Source organism: Trachypithecus francoisi, unplaced genomic scaffold, assembly GCF_009764315.1.
Source record: "Trachypithecus francoisi isolate TF-2019V2 unplaced genomic scaffold, Tfra_2.0 Lachesis_group16, whole genome shotgun sequence".
NCBI classification, from domain to species: domain Eukaryota; kingdom Metazoa; phylum Chordata; class Mammalia; order Primates; family Cercopithecidae; genus Trachypithecus; species Trachypithecus francoisi.
The window spans coordinates 90,202,706-90,220,898 of record NW_022681461.1 but is presented as its reverse complement, the minus strand read 5'-3'; the positions used below and the strand labels follow the sequence as shown (position 1 = coordinate 90,220,898).

The following is an 18,193-nucleotide window of genomic DNA, read 5'->3' as shown; positions in this document are numbered from 1 at the left end:
TATATATATATGTGTGTATTTTTTTTTTGAGACAGTCTTTCTCTGTTACCCAGGCTGGAGTGCAGTGACGCGATCTTGGCTCACTGCAACCTCCATCTCCTGAGTTCAAGCAATTCTCCTGCCTCAGCCTCTTGAGTAGCTAGGATTACAGGTGTTGGCCACCACGCCTGGCTAATCTTTTGTATTTTTAGTAGAGGTGGGGTTTCACCATGTTGCCCAGGCTGGTTTCAAACTCCTGACCTCAAGCAGTCTGCTTGCCTCAGCCTCCCAAAGTGCTGGGATTACAGGCGTGAGCCACTGCACCCGGCCTATATTTACATATTCTATATTATATTATATAAATTTATAAATGTTTATATAAAGAAATATGTCTTTGCATATTCATAGGAAGAAATCTGGAAGAATACACACCAAACTGTTCCTCTTGCTTATCTCTGGCAAGTTAGTTTTGCTTTCATACAAAGTAGTGTTTGAATTTGTTACAGGAATGTATGAAGTTTTTAAGCTCTTAGCCAATATTTCTGAAGAAGAAAAGTGTCCTGGATATTCATCTGTCTTCTCTCTTGCTGGACAGAGTGAACCTGTGTCTGTCCTCTAGGCTGGGGCACAGAGAAGAGTGGCCAGATGTTTGCGAGATGAATTACAGAGAGTGCAAGGATGAGGCCCAACTGCCTCCAGTGAGGCCCAGGAGTGATGGCTTCTCACTGCTGCCCTGCAGTGCCTGGACTGGTGCTTAAGGAGTGCTCCCTAAAGGTTTATTGAATGAAGAAGGAAGGAAGGAGGGAGGGAGGGAGGGCAGGAGGGCAGGGAAAGAAGGAAGGGAGGAAGGAAGGGAGGGAGGAAAAGAGGGAGAGAAGGAAAGCATAAAGGGAGGCAGGGAAAGAGGGAGGGGGGAGAAAGAGAAGAAGAAAGGGAAGAAGGGGTATGAGTGATCATAAACCCTGAACTTGTGTGTCTGAATTAATGATTGTTTAATGTATAAATGTGGGAATCTAATGAAACACTGAAATAGAGGGTACCAACTGGATGGATCATGCAAATATTTTATTACTGGGTGTACAATTACTTTCATTAGAAAGTAACAGAACTGTATTCCAAAAGTATGAAAAATAGGCCGGGCACGGTAGCTCATGGCTGTAATCCCAGCACTTTGGGACACCGAGGCAGGTGGATCACCTAAGGTCAGGAGTTCGAGACCAGCCTGGCCAACATGGTGAAATCCCATCTCTACTAAAAATATGAAAAAAGTTAGCCAGGAGTGGTGGCAGGCATCTGTAGTCTCAGCCACTCGGGAGTCTGAGGCAGGAGAATTGCTTGAACCCGGGAGGCAGAGGTTGCAGTGAGCCGAGATGGCACCACTGTACTCCAGCCTGGGCAACAGAGCAAGACTCTGTCTCAAATTTAAAAAAAAAAAAGAAAAGAAAACTTCATCGTTACATCACTCTAACAAATCCCCTATTTGTATTTTCATGCATTTCCTTCCGAGTATGTAAATGTGAGCACATATATCCTCTCTGCATGTTACACAGGGGGCTGCTAACACCATTTTATATCATGCTTCTGTTGTAACTTCCTGTCATATCCTAAGCCTTTTCTCATCCCGTTATAAAGTCCCCAACCTCTTATAAGTGCTGTCAGCTACATTAAGAGGATGTATATAACTTATTTAACCAATTTTCTCTTTTTGTATTGAGGTAACCTCTCATTTTTTGTTATTATAGCATTTGTGATTTTTTAAACTACTAGCTTTTGCCTAATGCCTTCATAATTTTCCCTGGGTACCACTCAGAGATGCTTGGACACCTCAGGTTAGTGTCCCCAGAAGCAGCCTGAAAGTAGCTGGGCCACAAACTTTGTTACCAGGAGTTAAGCAGCTTTTGCCCCAGAGAGTAAATCAGTGCCCTGCTTCCTTTATTGAGAAAGTCTTGCTATGGAAAAAGTCAGTAGGACTAAATAGCCTGCTGAGTGACAGTAATGTACATCCCGGTGCGAGCTTATTCCTCTTCATGGACATCTAACCAAGAGTTTGCAGAGCAGCACAGGTCTGCCGGTGACATTTTGAGCAGCACTTGTCTACAGAGCTTCCGTAGGCACAACTGATTCACTGTGGAAGGTTTACACCTGGGTGGATTCATGGTTGGAGTTTGGAAGAGAATAAAGTACTTGCCATGAGCCTGGCACTGTACCATGGCCTTCCTGTGTTCAGTGCTCAAAGGGTGCCCCTCCCACAGCTGGGGCGTGCTGCTCTCATGTTCTTGAGCATTTGCCTCATGTCCTTCCCAGGTGCTCCGGCTCCTGTCCGGGCTGCAGATCTCCCGTGCATTGCCTTGTGTCAGTACGCACGGCCAGAGCTTCCCCTAGAAACAAGGAGAACCAGAGCCGCTCAATTAGAGGGGCCACCATGATAATTGTACTGTTTGCATCTTTCGTAGGCTCCTTAGGGTATTGCTAAAAAGAGTAATTTTACAATTGATTTTCAATTATTCTCAGAAAACAGGAATAAGACCCCTCCATGAAAGAAGGATTGTAAGGATTTTTAAGCTGAAATGGAATGTGCTCAGGTCTGCATTTTAGAAGGAGCAAACTAACTACTCTATGGAGAATAGATCAGAGAGTTTGAGACAAGAGGTGAGGACTCCAGTGGGGACGTCAGGACTGGAGGTCCCAGGAAGGTCAGTGGTGGCAGTAGTAGGTGTGAATTTTAGCACCAATTCTTCTACCTCCCTGCATCCACACTCTGGCTGTATGAGACTTTGGGCTTGGTCTTGTGACTTACTTTGATCAATGGAATGGGGCAAACGAGTCTTGATATCAGGTCTGAGAGTTGACGGTAAGAGACCTCACGTATTTCTACTTTTCCTCTCATGCATCTGCCATCACCATGAGAAGAACCTGTCCAGCTTGCCCGTGGACCCTAGGAGGATGAGGGATATGTACAGCAGAGATGCCCACCAGCTTGCCAACCCCTGAGTGAGCCCAGCCAAGGTCAGTAGAGCCACAGGCCCTGAGAAGGAATGCCTGTGGTTGCAGACCACTGAGATCCTGGGGCTGTTTGTTATGCAGTATTGCTGGGGCAATGGGCAACTGATATAGTGGGCGTGGAAAGAAATTAACAAAGCCAAGAAATACTTAAGAAAGCAAATGGAGTTGGTGGCCAGTCGAATGAGTGGGTGAGACTGAGAAAACCTCAGAGAACTTGGTTTGGCTCAGGTACCTGGGTGGTTGAAGGACACCGTGCCTGTGGTAAAGGACACAGAGGAGGAGACGTGGCCGCCCACATTAGACCTACATTAAGAGCACTCTCTCCTTCCCCCTACCCTTTCTTCTTTTTTCTGGAGGAGGCCAGGGCCTGTGTCTGTTGAGATAAGCTCCGCAGGGACAGAACCACTGTGTGGGATTATAGGCACCCCTGCCACAGTCAGCCACCCCCACGGCCTCCGGCTCTGTCAGAGCTTCTCCTCCAGTACAGACTCATTAGAGCAACCCCTGATGTGGACAAGGGGGTGAGCCAGACTTCCCCGCCACAGGGGCCAACTCAAGAAAGGCCCCCAGATTTCCCAGGGCCTCCTGCAGAAAACACAGCCTGCATCTCGTTACTTTCATTTGCTTAAAATACCTGCCTTTGCAGCAGTGAAACCACCCAAAATACTCACTTCTTTATTTCCAGCTAGATAAGTTGAACTCAATTTGCATTGGATAATTATTTTCAATTAAGTGATAACAATCCTGTTTGGTGCAAAAATAATCTTGTCCAAAGGCCAAACAGTTTATCCCATCCAAGAAACAGGAGGCAGTGATAGGAGGAGGCCTATTAGCATGCTTGCCATGAGGATGGAGGGGCCAATCCCCACCCCTGGAAGGATGCCCCAGCCAAGTCGTTCGTGGGGGACCTCTGACACTGTGGGCCGGGTGGGACCATTGACCTGGTTTGCCTTTTGACAGCCCCTGAGCCGTGCAGCCACTCTTTCTTCTTTCTGGACAAAGAAGGAGGAACCTCCTGACAGCTGCAAGGTAGTGGAAAAGGCAGCTGGTCAGAGAAGGGCCCAAGACAGAGGCCGGGACCCGAGTTCTGGGCCAGCTGTGTGTCCCTGGACAAGTTATCCCTCTCTGGGCCTCAGTGTCCCCTCTGTGTGGAGAGCAGTCGGGTTAGATGTGGACAGTTCCAGCTCAGATGTGATTCTGTCCTGGTCATCCAGAGCTACCTAAGTCTGAAGCCAGGTTTTCTGTAGGGAAAAGCCCTACTTCCTGTGTGATGTGTGCGTTGTCGGGGCAGGGATTCTCCTCCACCAGGAAGAGGGAGCAGGCGCTGAGTTCTGGAGCCTCACAGGGGCCCTGCCACTCTCCTGGTCTTATGGCAATGTCACATTCTCTGCAGGCAGCTGGAGTTCCTTACTTTCCTCCACAACCTTCCCTACTGTTGCACATCTGGGCAAACACCCTCCCCACCAATCAAGCTGCCGTGAACATCTTGTTCAAGGCTGCTGGTGTATTCGAGAGCAGACCCTGTCTCAAAAACACAAAAAAGAGAAAAACAACCTGCCTGCCAATCTTTCTATTGTTATTTACAGTGAAAAACATGAGGATCGAGGTGGTCCAAACAAATAACTCTTGTGAATTTTTGCAGCCAATACTTCAAATATTTGATACTTGAGTACCCTGTGCTGTGTGCTCTCTGTGTATTCACTGATGTGCAGTCCTCCCCCAGCACGAGAACTAAAACTCTTGTCACTTATAGACAAGAAAACCGAGGCTCAGAGAGGCTAAATAATTTGCTCAAGTCACACAGAGTGGAATTCTGACTTTTTGTTGGTTTCAATTGACTTCCACACTGCATTTTTTCCTTCCTTCCTTCCTTCCTTCCTTCCTTCTTTCCTTCTTTCCTTCCTTCCTTCCTTCTTTCCTTCCTTCCTTCCTTCCTTCCTTCTTTCCTTCCTTCCTTCCTTCCTTCCTTCCTTCCTACTTTCCTTCCTTCCTTCCTTCCTTCTTTCCTTCCTTCCTTCCTTCCTCCCCCCTCCCTCCCTCCTTCCCTCCCTCCCTTGTTTACTTCTTTCCATTTTTTTGGTCTTGACCTCCTGGCCTCAAGCGATCCTCACCTGGGCCTCCCACAGTGCTGGGATAACAGGTGTAAGCCACCATGCCCTGTTGTTCTGCATTCTTTTCTCTACTCAATGATGGCAGCGGCCCTTATACTTCTCTGGCACACACTGTACCCTCAGCCAAGCCGAACTGAGAAGCTGGACAGGAGGAGGGAAAGAAGAAACCATCTGAGCTGCCATATCTCTTAAGTACAGTTTTCTGTATTCAAATTAGGCGACACAATCTCCATGAATAACATTACAGTTCCCAAAGGATCACACCCAATTTAAATGTATAAGAGGCCATTAACGGGCAGGGCTAGCTATTAGAATTTAGCTCCAGTGTCATTGTGGTGTGGTTCTGCTATTAGGCGGGCACAATGGGGATAATAGAAGCACGAGGCACACTCGCCCCTGGTCTCCAAGGCTCTGGGTCCTCAGACTGGCTGAGTGCTGGGGACCAGGGTCACCCAAGAAGCCCTGACTGGCCCTCTTGAGGGTTAGCAGAGCTTCTCTCTGTCCAAGACAGGTCAGGCCCTCTTCCCTGGTCCCCCAGCTCCACCGCCACTCAGAGGAGTGACCTAAGCTGCAGGTGAGGCTCCCGAGCCCCTGACAGGGATGTTTATGGAAGAGGATTGGGATCAGCACCTGGGCAAGGTGGGTAGAGGCAGGAGCAGACAAATGAGAAAGGCTAGCTGCCATGCGGGCTGAACAACAACGGGGCCAACCTCAGGGGGACCCCTGGAAGCCAGAATGTCCTTTCAAAAGTTCTGAATGTGGGCTGGGTGTGGTGGCTGATGCCTGTAATAATCCCAATACTTTGGGAGGCCAAGGCAGGTGGAATCACTTGAGGTCAGGAGTTCGAGACCAGCCTGGCCAACATGGTGAAACCCTGCCTCTACCAAAAAATACGAAAATTAGCCGGGCATGGTGGCATGCACCTGTAATCCCAGCTACTGGGGAGGCTGAGGTGGGAGAATCACTTGAACCGGGAGGCAGAGGTTGTAGTGAGCCAAGATCGCACCACTACACTCCAGCCTGGGCAACAGGGCAAGGCCTTGTCTCAAAAAAAAAAAAAAACAAAAAGAAAGTTCTGAATGTGGAGTTTCATGCAGAGATGGCCAGGCCTTTGTACCCCCATGCAGATCAGTGGCTGGATGTGGGCTGCCCTGGGAAGGGTATGACCTCGGGCTGGGTGAATCTCTGCAGCTGAGGCTGTCCTGCAGGGCTAGTCACTTAAGGCCATATGCTGACTGCCTGCCCAGCTGCTGGGCAGCACATCCTTCTTGGAAGGGGACCTGGGCAGGCGGCAATGACTTTTGCCCACCAGGGCTGTGGCCTTGTCAGTCCTTGGGATAGCATAGACCATGCCTCAGTGGCTTCTCAGGGGAGAAAGAGACCATCTACTTGAATCATTTAGCTCAGGGCACAGCACACAAATAAGAGCTCAAAAAATGTCAACCACTCTTGTTATCCCCATCCTGACCCAAATCACAGGATGACCCTCTCCACTCTTCTCCCTCATCCTTGCACCCCTCCCTAGCGTCCAGCAGGTGTCCAAGCCTCACTTGCACTCCTCCACTAATGGACAGGCCACTACGTCCCAAGGCAGCCCAAGTCACTGTTGAAGAGCTTTTTTTTTTTTTTTTTCCTACTATGGTAAAATGTATATAACCTACATTTTACCACTTTAATCATTTTTAAGTGTAGAGTTCAGTGGCATTAAGCACATTCACATTGTTGTACAACTATCAGCACCATCCATTTCCGGAACTTTTTTCCCAGACTGATACTGTTTACCCATTAAACAATATTCCCTCATTCCTCCTCTCCCCTGAACCCCTGGCAACCACCACTCCCATTTCTGTCTCTATGAATTGGACTGCTATCAGCATCTCATATGAGTAGAATCGTTTTTTTTCTTTAAATTGTGTCTGGCTTATTTCACTTAGCATAATGTCCTCAAGTTTCATCCCTGTGACAGCATATGTCTGGATTCCCATCTTTCTTTAAGGCCGAATAATATTCCATTGCTTGTATACACCACATTTTGCTTATCCATTTATCTGGCCGTGGATGGATACTTGGGTGGCTTCCACCTTGTGGCTATTATGAGTGATGCTGCTGTGAACACTGGTGTACAAGTGCCTATGTAAAACCTGCTTTCAGCAGGGCGTGGTGGCTCATGCCTGTAATCCCAGCACTCTGGGAGGCTGAGGTGGGCGGATCACTAGAGGTCAGGAGTTTGAGACCAGCCTGGCCAACATGGTGAAACCCTATCTCTACTAAAAATACAAAAATTAGCCGGGCATGGTGGCATGCTCCTGTAATCCCAGCTACTCGAGAGGCTAAGGCAGGAGAGTCACTTGAACCTGGGAGACGGAGACTGCAGGGAGCCAAGGTCATCATGCCACTGCATGCCAGCCTGGGCGACAGAGTGAGACTCTGTATATAAATAAATAAATAAACCCTGCTTTCATTTTTTCTTTTTTTTGATAAGGTCTCGCACTGTCACCCAGGTTGGAGAAGGTGTGATCATAGCTCACTGCAGCCTCGATCTCCTGGGCTCAAGCAATCTTCCCACCTCAGCTTCCTGACTAGCTGGGACTACAGGTGGGCACCACTACACCCAGCTAATCTTTTTATTTCTTGTAGAGACAAGCTATGTTGCCCAGGCTTGTCTCGAACTCCTGGCTTTAAGTGATTCTCCCACCTCAGCCTCCCAAAAATGTTGGGATTACAGGAATGAGCCATGCCAGCCACTGCTTTCAATAATTTTGGGTATGCAGAAGTGGAGCCACTGGATCATATGGTAGTTCTACATTGAATTTTTTGAGGAACTGCCATCTGGTTTCCCACAGTGGCTGCACCATGTTTGTTGAGCAGCTCTGAGAGAAAACGTGCTCTTCCATCATGCTGCATTCCCATGACTTCCTCACTGGCCCTCGGCTTTGCCCCAGGGACAGCCCTGCTGAGTCTTTTTTTGTTTTGTTTTGTTTTGTTTTGTTTTGTTTTGTTTTTGAGACAAGGTCTAACTCTGTTGCCCAGGCTGGAGTGCAGTGGTGCGATCACAGCTCACAGCAGCCTCAAACGCCTAGGCTCAAGCAATCCTCCCACCTCAGCCTCCTGAGTAGCTGAGACCACAGCTGAGTGCAACCACACCCAGCTATGGTTTTTTTTGTAGAGATGGGGTCTCACTATGTTGTTCCTGCTGGTCTTGAACTCCTGCACTCAGGCAATCTGAACACTTTGGCCTCCCAAAATTCTGGGATTACAGGTGTGAGCCCCATGCCCTACCTCTGTTGAGTCTTGATGCCAACACAGGAGCCCCACTGAGCCCTCTGCTCTGGGCAGGTTCGCCCACTCCAGTGCCCCGTGCCCCACTCTCACTGCCCACTTCACAAAAGTGCAGTGGCGTTTTCTCTTGAGGAACCCCACCGGGGGGAGCAGTAAAGGGGTCTCAGAGTCAGGAACAAGCTCACCTGGCACTTGGAAGGAAACCCAGGCCCCTGCCCACACTCCTCTCCAGCGGGGCCCTCCCCTGCCACCTCTTCCCACTTCCCCCAGCCTTCCTGCTCCTCTCCTCTCCTCAGGGCATCACCCCACCAACAGGAGAAAGTAATCTGTGACCAGGAGTACTCTCCTCAGAAACTCTGAAGGCACTTGACACGCTTGCAGAAGTGACACAGATTTAAAGTTGTCACTTTGCTCAGTTTACCAGATCAGACCAAAAGTTGCTTTGATATTCAAAAATCTTTAAAAGTGTCTAACTTCAATTCTTTTTTTTGTTGGTTTTTGTTTGTGTTTTTGAGTCTCACTCTGCTGCCCAGGAGTACAGTGGTGGGATCTCAGCTCACTGCAGCCTCTGCCTTTCTCCTGCCTCAGCCTCCCGAGTAGCTGGGATTACAGGTGCACACCACCACACCCAGCTAATTTTTGTATTTTTAGTAGAGACAGGGTTTCACTGTGTTGGCCAGGCTAGTCTCGAACTCCTGACCTCAATGATCCTCCTGCCTCAGCCTCCCAAAGTGCTGGGATTACAGGTGTGAGCCACCGTGCCCAGCCCTAACTCAGTTCTTAAAGGGATTAAGACTGTGTCTCTTCACCATTTCTGAAGGCTCCTGATTTTACTGTCCTGAGACGTTTCTACCTTTATTAAATCCTCCCCATGGGATGGTGGTGGTGGGAGGAAGGACATCACAACTAACAACAAAGAAAATAAGACGCCCAGGTGTGGTGGCTCACACCTATAATCCCAGCACTTTGGGAGGCCAAGGTGGGTGGATCATGAAGTCAAGAGTTCAAGACCAGCCTGGCCAACATGGTGAAACTCTATCTCTACTAAAAATACAAAAATTCGCCGGGCGTGGTGGCGCATGCCTGTAGTCCCAGCTGCTTAGGAGGCTGAGAGAGGAGAATCACTTGAACCCCGGAGGCAGAGGTTGCAGTGAGCCGAGATCAGGCCATTGCACTCCAGCCTGGGGGACGGAGCGAAACTGTGACTCAAAAAAAAAAAGAAAGAAAGAAAATAAGACAAAAATCACATTTTAGTGGAAAACAAGTGACCGCTCTGCACAGCTCTTCAGCTCCTCAATGCCTCCCAAGGCAGCTGTGCCAGGTGCTGAGTCCACATATTTTTCAACCCATGCTTCTCACACTGGGACAGTCACTTCTAGCAGCACTGGCAACCACACAAAACGCTCTGCCCACAGCAGGCTGCAAGGCACCAGCTCTCCTGGCTGAGTGCAGGTTGGGCCCTGGGAGCAAGTGCCTCCTGAAACTTCTCACCCTGATGGCAGCTTGCCTCACCCTAGCCCCAGCCCAGAGCCTCAACCTTGCTGGAAAGGTTTAGCATCTGCTAGGAGGAATATTAGACCCAACTCAAGAGAAGTAAGTTCTAGTTCTGGCTTTGCCACCAAATGTGGACTCTCATCCTTACTCTCCCCATTTAGAAACCCACAGGTTAGAAGTGATTATTTCCAAGGCGGGTATAGAGGCTCATGCTTGTAATCCCAGCACTTTGGGAGGCTGAGGCAGGTGGATCACTTGAGATCAGGAGTTTGACACCAGCGTGGCCAACATGGTGAAACCTCATCTCTACTAAAAATACAAAAAGTAGCCAGACATGGTAGCAGGCACCTGTAGTCCCAGCTACTCGGGAGGCTGAGGCTAGAGGATCACTTAAGCCCAAGAAGTTGAAGCTGTGATTAGCCATGATCACACCACTGCACTCCAACCTGGAAATATGGAAAAGAGAAAAATGAAAAACATAATTACCCCCATTCATCCCTTAATATCATCCCTGAGCTATTTGGTATGTTTCCCTCCAGAATTTTCCCTGGTGTGAGGGGCACGGGCTACTGCTGTGCATCTCCTCTCCATGGTGCATGGTGAAAGTCATGCTATTCATGGACATGTCTGCCCTGCTATCTCCACATGCTTCCCTCTCCAGGCTCAATAGTACCTCCGTCTCCATCAGCTATTGCTACATAACAGTCCAACAGTCAACATTCAGCAGGTTAAAATACCAAGATTTGGCCAGGTGCAGTGGCTCACGCCTGTAATCCCAACACTTTGGGAGGCCAAGGCAAGCGGATCACTTGAGGTCAGGAGTTCGACTCCAGCCTGGACAACATGGTGAAACCCCGCCTCTACTACAAATATAAAACGTTAGCCAGGCGTGGTGGCAGGTACCTGTAATCCCAGCTACTCAGGAGACTGAGGCAGGAGAATCGCTTGAACCTGGGAGGCGGAGGTTGCAGTGAGCTAAGATTGAGCCACTGCACTCCAGCCTGGGCAACAGAGCAGTCTCTATCTCAAAAAAGTAATTAATTAATTAAAAAATTTAAAAAAAAGATTTATTATTACCCAAGAGTCTGTGGTCAGGGGAACAGCTCTGTTGGTCTGAGCCTGGCTCAGCTAGTCTTGTTTATGCATCTGTGATCAGTTGCTGGGTCCCCTGGCTGGTCTAAGGGGGCGATGTTCACATGTCTTGGCTGGCTGGTCATGGCCTGGGCAACTGGGGTGAAACAGTGTCTCACCCTCCATTCCATTCTACTGGTCAAAGTAAGTCGCAAGACCAGCCCAGAGTCACAGTGGCAGGGACTACAAATTTCAGGGTCAAGGGCATGCATACATGGAAGCCAGTAATCTTAGTGTCAACCACTGCTCTTAATCTATCATAATCCCTAATTTTCATAGCTGCCATTTTTGGTAGCAATACAATTTTTCATAGATGTGCATTTCATAGATTACCATTAAATAGGATGTACCACATTTTAATTTGTTTAAAAGTTTTCTCTTATAACACTTGTGTGAACAACTTTGGTGGAGCCTTCACCTTTGAGATCAGGAAAAGCAGCATTTCCCACTCTAAATCAGAAACCCAAGGTTAAGTGAGAAAATTGAGCCCAAGTGTCCCGAAGGCCCTTTAGAAGCAGCGCCACCTGCAGACCTTCCCGAGTTCCTCACCTGACCGAATTCAAAGGTGTCAGACCAGGAGTCTCAGACCAACTTGAGTCTAGCTATTGAAATCACTTTCAGTGTCACTTTCCCTCTCTAGGCTTCAGTTTCTCCACTATAAAATTGCAGGGTTGGACTAGAACAGTCTTTCTCAAATGATGTCACTCTGGTCTAAAAGCCAAAAAGATGCCAGTGACCGCCTTCTTGAAAGTATTTTTATTGATTGTTTGATTCATTGATTGAGACAGAGTCTTGCTCTGTCGCCCAGGCTGGAGTCCAGTGGTGAGAACTCAGCTTAACTGCAACCTCTGCCTCCCAGGTTTAAGCAATCCTCGTGCCTCAGCCTCCCAAGTAACTGGGATTACAGGCACGCGCCACCACACCTGGCTAATTTTTTGTATTTTTAGTGGAGATGGGGTTGCACCGTGTTGGCCAGGCTGGTCTTGAATTTCCGACCTCAAGTGATTCTCCACCTCGGTCTCCCAAAGCACTGGGATTACAGGTATAAGCCCTCCCACCTGGCCTATTTATTTTGAGACAGGGTCTCACTCTGTCACTCAGGCTGGAGTGCAGTGGTGCAATCAGGGCTCACTGCAGCCTTGACCTCCTGGGGCTCAAGCAATCCTTCCACCTCAGCCTTTCAAGTAGCTGGGGCTATAGGCAAGCACTACCATACCTGGCTAATTTTTTTTTATTCTTTCTGTATTTATGGAGACGGGTTTTCACCATGTTGCCCAGTCTTGAACTACTTGGCTCAAGCAATCCTTCTGCCTTGGCCTCCCAAAGTGTTAAGATTACAGGTGTGAGCCATCGCACCTGGCCTGAAAGTATTTTTAAATGCATAAGAAAAACACAAAGCAGTTCCCTATCATTCCAACTGCTCAGCAGTGATCCACCTTTTAGAAATGGTGTCGTGCTAGGAGCAGGGGGCGCAGCATGAGAGGCTGCCCATCTGGCACCTATGAGGGTGACGTCAGATTGGGGAATCCAGGCACAGGCAGCACATAACAAGGCTAAGGATGATGGCTGGTCTCTGTTCAGTGTTTTGTCTTGTAATCCCAACATGTATTTGTGACCTTGCTCAATGTTCATTGTCTGTTAAATGCACTACACAAATTTAATTCCCATGGTTTGTGACTGAACAAAGGAGGTTTCAAAAGAAAGTTGTGTGCATTTCAGTTCATGAGCTCTTGCTGTTATTTTTAAAGAGCTCCATGGAACAAATGGGTGGACTCCAAGCACCCTTTGAGCTCTAACAGCCTAGAGAAGAGGTGGGGAGGGGGTGCCTCTTTTCTCTTCCCCAGCTGAGTTCAGAGGTCAACAGTCCTCACAGTTGGATATGGGCAGCGTTGCCCAGTAGCTTAGGGGCCACTGGTCATAGTGGCATCCTGCATGGCAGAGACCCTGGGAGTAGCATTTTTGGCAATGTTTTGGTTACAGACCTCCTTCCGAGTCGCCTGGAGAGGTCTTTCCCGCTCTTTGTAGTGGATGTATGATTTTGTTTGCAAGTGTCCTTAGAAGAACCACTCCTCCCACAGCATGAGGCTGTCAATCCTGGTGGCTTCTTGCTCCAACCCAGACCCTCTGAGGATCACTCTGCCCCACCCCTCAGCACGTGACTGGTTCAGAGGCAGGCATGTGACTCAAGAAGCCAATAAGAATTCTTTTCTGGGATTGTTACTTTAGTCCCTGGGTGAAAGGAGGATTCCCCTGGATAGAGTTGTCTTGCTGGGAGGTTCTGTATCTGGCTGCCCACCACCATCTTTACTAACTCATAGAAGAAAGCGAAGCAGAGAGGCAAGAGATCGGGGGTGTGGGGGAGAGAGAGAGAGAGAACCTGACAATGCTGCTTGAGCCCCTGCATCCAGCTATGCCTGCTTCCCCCCAGACTTCCACACTTCGGGAGCCTTGCTTGCCTAAGCTACAATGAATTAGGTATCTCTCACTTGCAACCAAGAGTCCTTTAAGGCCCATTCAACAGAGCTACCATATACAGTGACACCCCTTCACTTACACAGTACACAGTCTTTTCAGATGAATGAAGTAAATTGCTCAGTCATCACCTCCTCTCAGAAGCCTTCCTTGATTTCCCTATGCAGAACAAGTCACTCCCTACTCTATGCTTCCAGGAATCTTGTAAAAATATACACTGTGGGCCAAGTCCCTCTATGTATTTATGAGAATATAAATTGAATATAAGAATATAAATTGAAGCACCCAACCAAGAAAGTGCTTAGGTGTTTGTTGAGTGAATTATAATTAAATCTCACTACAACAAACAATTGGGATGTCTCATCTAATTTGTTACTAAGAAAATTCTCATCTGGGTGGGTGGCTCACACCTGTAATCCCAACACTTTGGGAGGCCAATGTGGGAGAATCACTTGAGCTCAGGAATTTGAGACCATACTGGCAACACAGGGAGACCCTGTCTCTACCAAAAATAATAAAATAAAATAATTAGCCGGTCATGGTGGCACGCACCTGTGGCCCCAGCTACTCTAGAGGCTGAGGTGAGAAGATTGCTTGAGCCCAGGAGGTCAAGGTTGCAGTGAGCCATGATCACATCACTACACTCCAGCCTGGACAACAGACTGAGACCCTGTCTCAAAAATAAAAAGAGAGAAAAGAAAAGAAAATTCTCAGCTGACCACTGTGGTTCATGCCTGTAATCTCACTACTTTGGCAGGCCAGGGAACTGAGGCTGCTGAAGTCCACGGACTGGCCCAGATCACACACAGTGAGTCTGGGTCCCACAGGGACCAGACGTGCTGACCTCTGTGGAGTTTTGCACCCAATCACCCAGAGGCAGCAGGAGGAGTTTCTTTCTTGTTTTGTTTTGTTTGAGACAGGGTCTCACTCTGTTGCTGAGTCCAGAGTGCAGTGGCACCATCGTAGGTCACTGCAGCCTCAATCTCCTGGGCACAAGAGATCCTCCCACCTCAGCCTTCCAGGTAGCTGGCACCACAGTTGTGTACCGCTATGCCTGGCTAGTTTTTTTTAAATTAGAGATAGGGTCTTACTATATTGCCCAGGCTGGTCTTGAACTCCTGGGCTCAAGAGATCCTCCCACTTTGGCCTCCCGAAGTGCTGGGGTTACACATGTAAGCCACCATGCCCACCTCAATCGAGATTTGTTTCTTTTCTTTTTTTTATTGAGATAGGATCTCACTCTGTTGCCCAAGCTTAAGTGCAGTGTACAGTGGCACGATCTTGGCTCACTGCAGCCTCTACCTCCTGGGCTCAAGGGATCCTCCCACCTCAGCCTCCTGTGTAACTTGGACTACAGGTGTGCACCATCAGGCCTGGCTAATTTTTGTTTGTTTGTTTTGTTTTGTATTGTTTTGCAGAGACAGGGTCTCACTATGTTGCCCAGCTTGATCTCAAACTTCTGGCCTCAAGTGATCCTCCCACCTTGGCCCCCAAATCTGTGGATTACAGATGTGAACCACTGCACCCAGCCTCGAGGTTTGTTTCTTCAACTGTTACCCTCCAGGGGCTGCTCCACATTCATGCACCTTCATGCATTTGGCTCTGGGCTGTACCCACCTCCCCTTACCCCAGATTCTGCCAAGCTGGTCCTTAGGACAGTGGCCCTCCCACTTACCCTGAGGCCGAGATCTCTGACATGTTTGTGGCCTCACTTCCCAGGTGCCTCCCAGCCCCACACGAGCCGTCTCATAGGGCCAAGACAGCACTTTTGTATGGGGGTCTGTTTCAGAGGCACAGATGGCTCCAAACGTGTCTTCTGCATCTGTAAAAGATAACAGATGTGCATTTAAAGAAAGGAATACATACATATTTAATGATTTAGCTTAAGCAACTGGGCAAATATTCATTTTCTTAAGATGGTAATACATAATTAACTGATAATAAAATTAATTGGGTAAAAGAGTCTAAAAATAATGCAGTACTTATTACATGAGGGAATATAACTGCATTGAAAGAGGTTTAATTGTTCCAGAGATTGACAAGTCCCCACAAGCAGCAAAGGAAAGAGGTTTCTCCACCTTTGGAATAAGGGCTCTGAGTGGGCACTTCCTGTTCACGCTGTGGGAATGGGGTGGGAATGGAGGGTGGAGAGGAAGATGGTTTCTTGCAATTTAACAACTTAACAACGGGTTTAGAGAGCATCCCAGCGTCTACTCCCAACCATAACCACACATCTTCATCCCCGCCAGGTCAAAAAATACAGAAAAGAAAGAATCTACCACAGATACCCTTTTATTAGATCATAAGAGAGAAAGCTTGTAGACGCCTTGTGAACTCACCCCTTCCACTGCTAAGTGCCAGAGCCTGGGCTGGACAATGTGGGAGAGGCCGGCTGGGCAAGTCTGTCTTCTAGGGAGGTCTCAGGTGTTTGGAGAAGGGAGATAGGGGACACAATCCTCACAACAACTGCCAAAAGAAGTGTGAGCACATGGGGCAGAGGGAGCTTCAGTCACAGGGGAGGTGATTGGGACTGGAGAGAGATGTCCTGGAGGAGGTGGCTTGGGCAGGTGGGTTCTGACTGGTGCCTATGGGAGAGGAGCCCATAGGAAGAGGAGAAAGCAGGACAGCTGGGGTTGAGTTGGGCTGAAGCTGGACCAGGAAGGGTGTGGCGAGAGATGAGGCTGAACCGGTGGGCGGGAGGAGGGGGGTCCCAGGTGTGAGGGAAAAGCAGCTCTGGTCCCACTGTCGGCCCTGCCTTTTATTGTTAATCTCTCTTGTGAATTCAGGTGGGAAAAGGCCTGCTGAGAGTAGTGCCAGAATTCACAGGAGAAAGATTCTGGAATTTCTTTGAGCTCTGTGACTCTGGACAAAGTATTCAGTATTAATGCAGTTGACCATGACGTCTTCTGTGTGCGCGACTGACAGACCAAATTACCTTTCCTTATCTCCTGGCGAGAAAAAAGGACCATTTACTTGACATATTTCATAATCATTTCACCTGCTTGCCCCCTACGGACAGCGTTGGTGACCCGGCCCCCTCCTCTCCCATACAATGCAGGAAGTATGTCGTCTAATAAGCCCAGTTTCTAAAGAATGTTTTTAATCTTGGAATAGTGAGTGTGATTTTCGATTGTATTTTTAATTCTCCATCTACTCTTTTAAAAGCACACGCTTTTGTTCTAATTCTCATCTTAGCTCATCAGGGTCAGGAGGAAGCGTGGACATTTTCCATTCCAGGGATCTGTTTAGCATTTGACAGGTGAGGCCCAAAGAGAAGGCATGGGCCAGAACACCACAGGGCAGCTTGGGGCAGACCAGGAATTCTAGATTCAGGGCTGTATGCCCTCCATGCCCAGTGGGCACCATTCTGTAGGTGGTGCCCTAGCCTGGTAACTACAAAACCTCAGAGCATTTTTTCTAATTGTGGTAAAATACATATAACAAAAAATCTACCATCTTAACTTTTTTTTTTTTTTTTGAGATGAAATTTCTCTCTTGTTGCCCAGGCTGGAGTGCAATGGTGCGATCTCGGTTCACCGCAACCTCCACCTCCCAGGTTCAAGAGATTCTCCTGCCTCAGCCTCCCAAGTAGCTGGGATTACAGGCACTCACCACCGCTCCTGGCTAATTTTTTGTATTTTTAGTAGAGATGGGATTTCACCATCTTGGCCAGGCTGGTCGCAAATTCCTGACCTCAGGTAATCCACCCACCTTGGCCTCCCAAAGTGCTGGGATTACAGGCGTAAACCACCGCACCTGGCCACGTGGGAAATATTTATGATATTAAGTATAAAAAGCAGATTGCAGCCAGGCGCAGTGGCTCACACCTGTAATCCCAGCACTTTGGGAGGCCATGGCGGGTGGGTCACAAGGTTAGGAGTTCGAGACCAGCCTGGCCAACATGGTGAAACCCTGCCTCTACCAAAGATACAAAAAAATTAACTGGGCGTCGTGGCGCACGCCTGTAATCCCAGCTACTCGGGAGGCTGAGGCAGGAGAATGACTTGAACCCAGGAGGCGGAAGTTGCAGTGAGCCGAGATCGCACCACTGCACTCCAGCCTGGGTGACAGAGCGAGACTCTGTCTCAAAAAAAAAAAAAGCAGACTGCATAGCCAGGTACCATAGCACACACCTGTAATCCCAGCACTTTGAGAGGCCAAGGTGGGAGGATCACTTGAGGCCAGGAGTTCGAGACCGGCCTGGACAACTGGGCAACATAGTAAGACTTGGTATCTACAAAAAATTTAAAAATTAGCCAGGCATTATGGCACATGTCTACAGTCCCAGCTACTCTGGAGACTGAGGCAAGAGGATCACTTGAGCCCAGAAGTCCTATGCTGCAGTGAGCCGTGATCGCACTACTGCACTCCAGCCCAGGTGACAGAGTAAGACCTTCTTTCTAAAAAAAAAATAATAATAATAATTAATTACATTTTGTAAAAAGCAGGTTGTAAATTGGTATCTATAGAGAATGGCCCCTACTTACATAAGTAAATATGTAAACGTCAGTGGGTATTTGCCAGGATATTTACCACAATTTGACCAACGGTTCTTCCTGAGTAGTAAAATTACGGATGGCTTTCTTTTTCTATTTTCTTTTTTTTTTAATGAAAAATGAATAAAATAAAAGTTGTCCTGCTAGGGCTACTATAACAAAATACCACAGACTGGAATGGGTAGCTTAAACAATAGAAATTTATTTTCTCACAGTTCTGGAGGCTGG

At 48.1% G+C, this 18,193-nt stretch overlaps 1 long non-coding RNA gene across 1 annotated transcript; it reads right to left on the bottom strand.

Annotated features, from left to right (window-relative positions):
* Nucleotides 1–1,395: 1,395 nt before the first annotated feature.
* On the bottom strand, nt 1,396–18,193 carry LOC117098979. The gene is made up of 3 exons (XR_004443670.1): nt 18,179–18,193; nt 15,145–15,291; nt 1,396–2,357 (listed from the first exon to the last, which is right to left on the bottom strand). It is a non-coding gene; the product is annotated as an uncharacterized LOC117098979 (long non-coding RNA).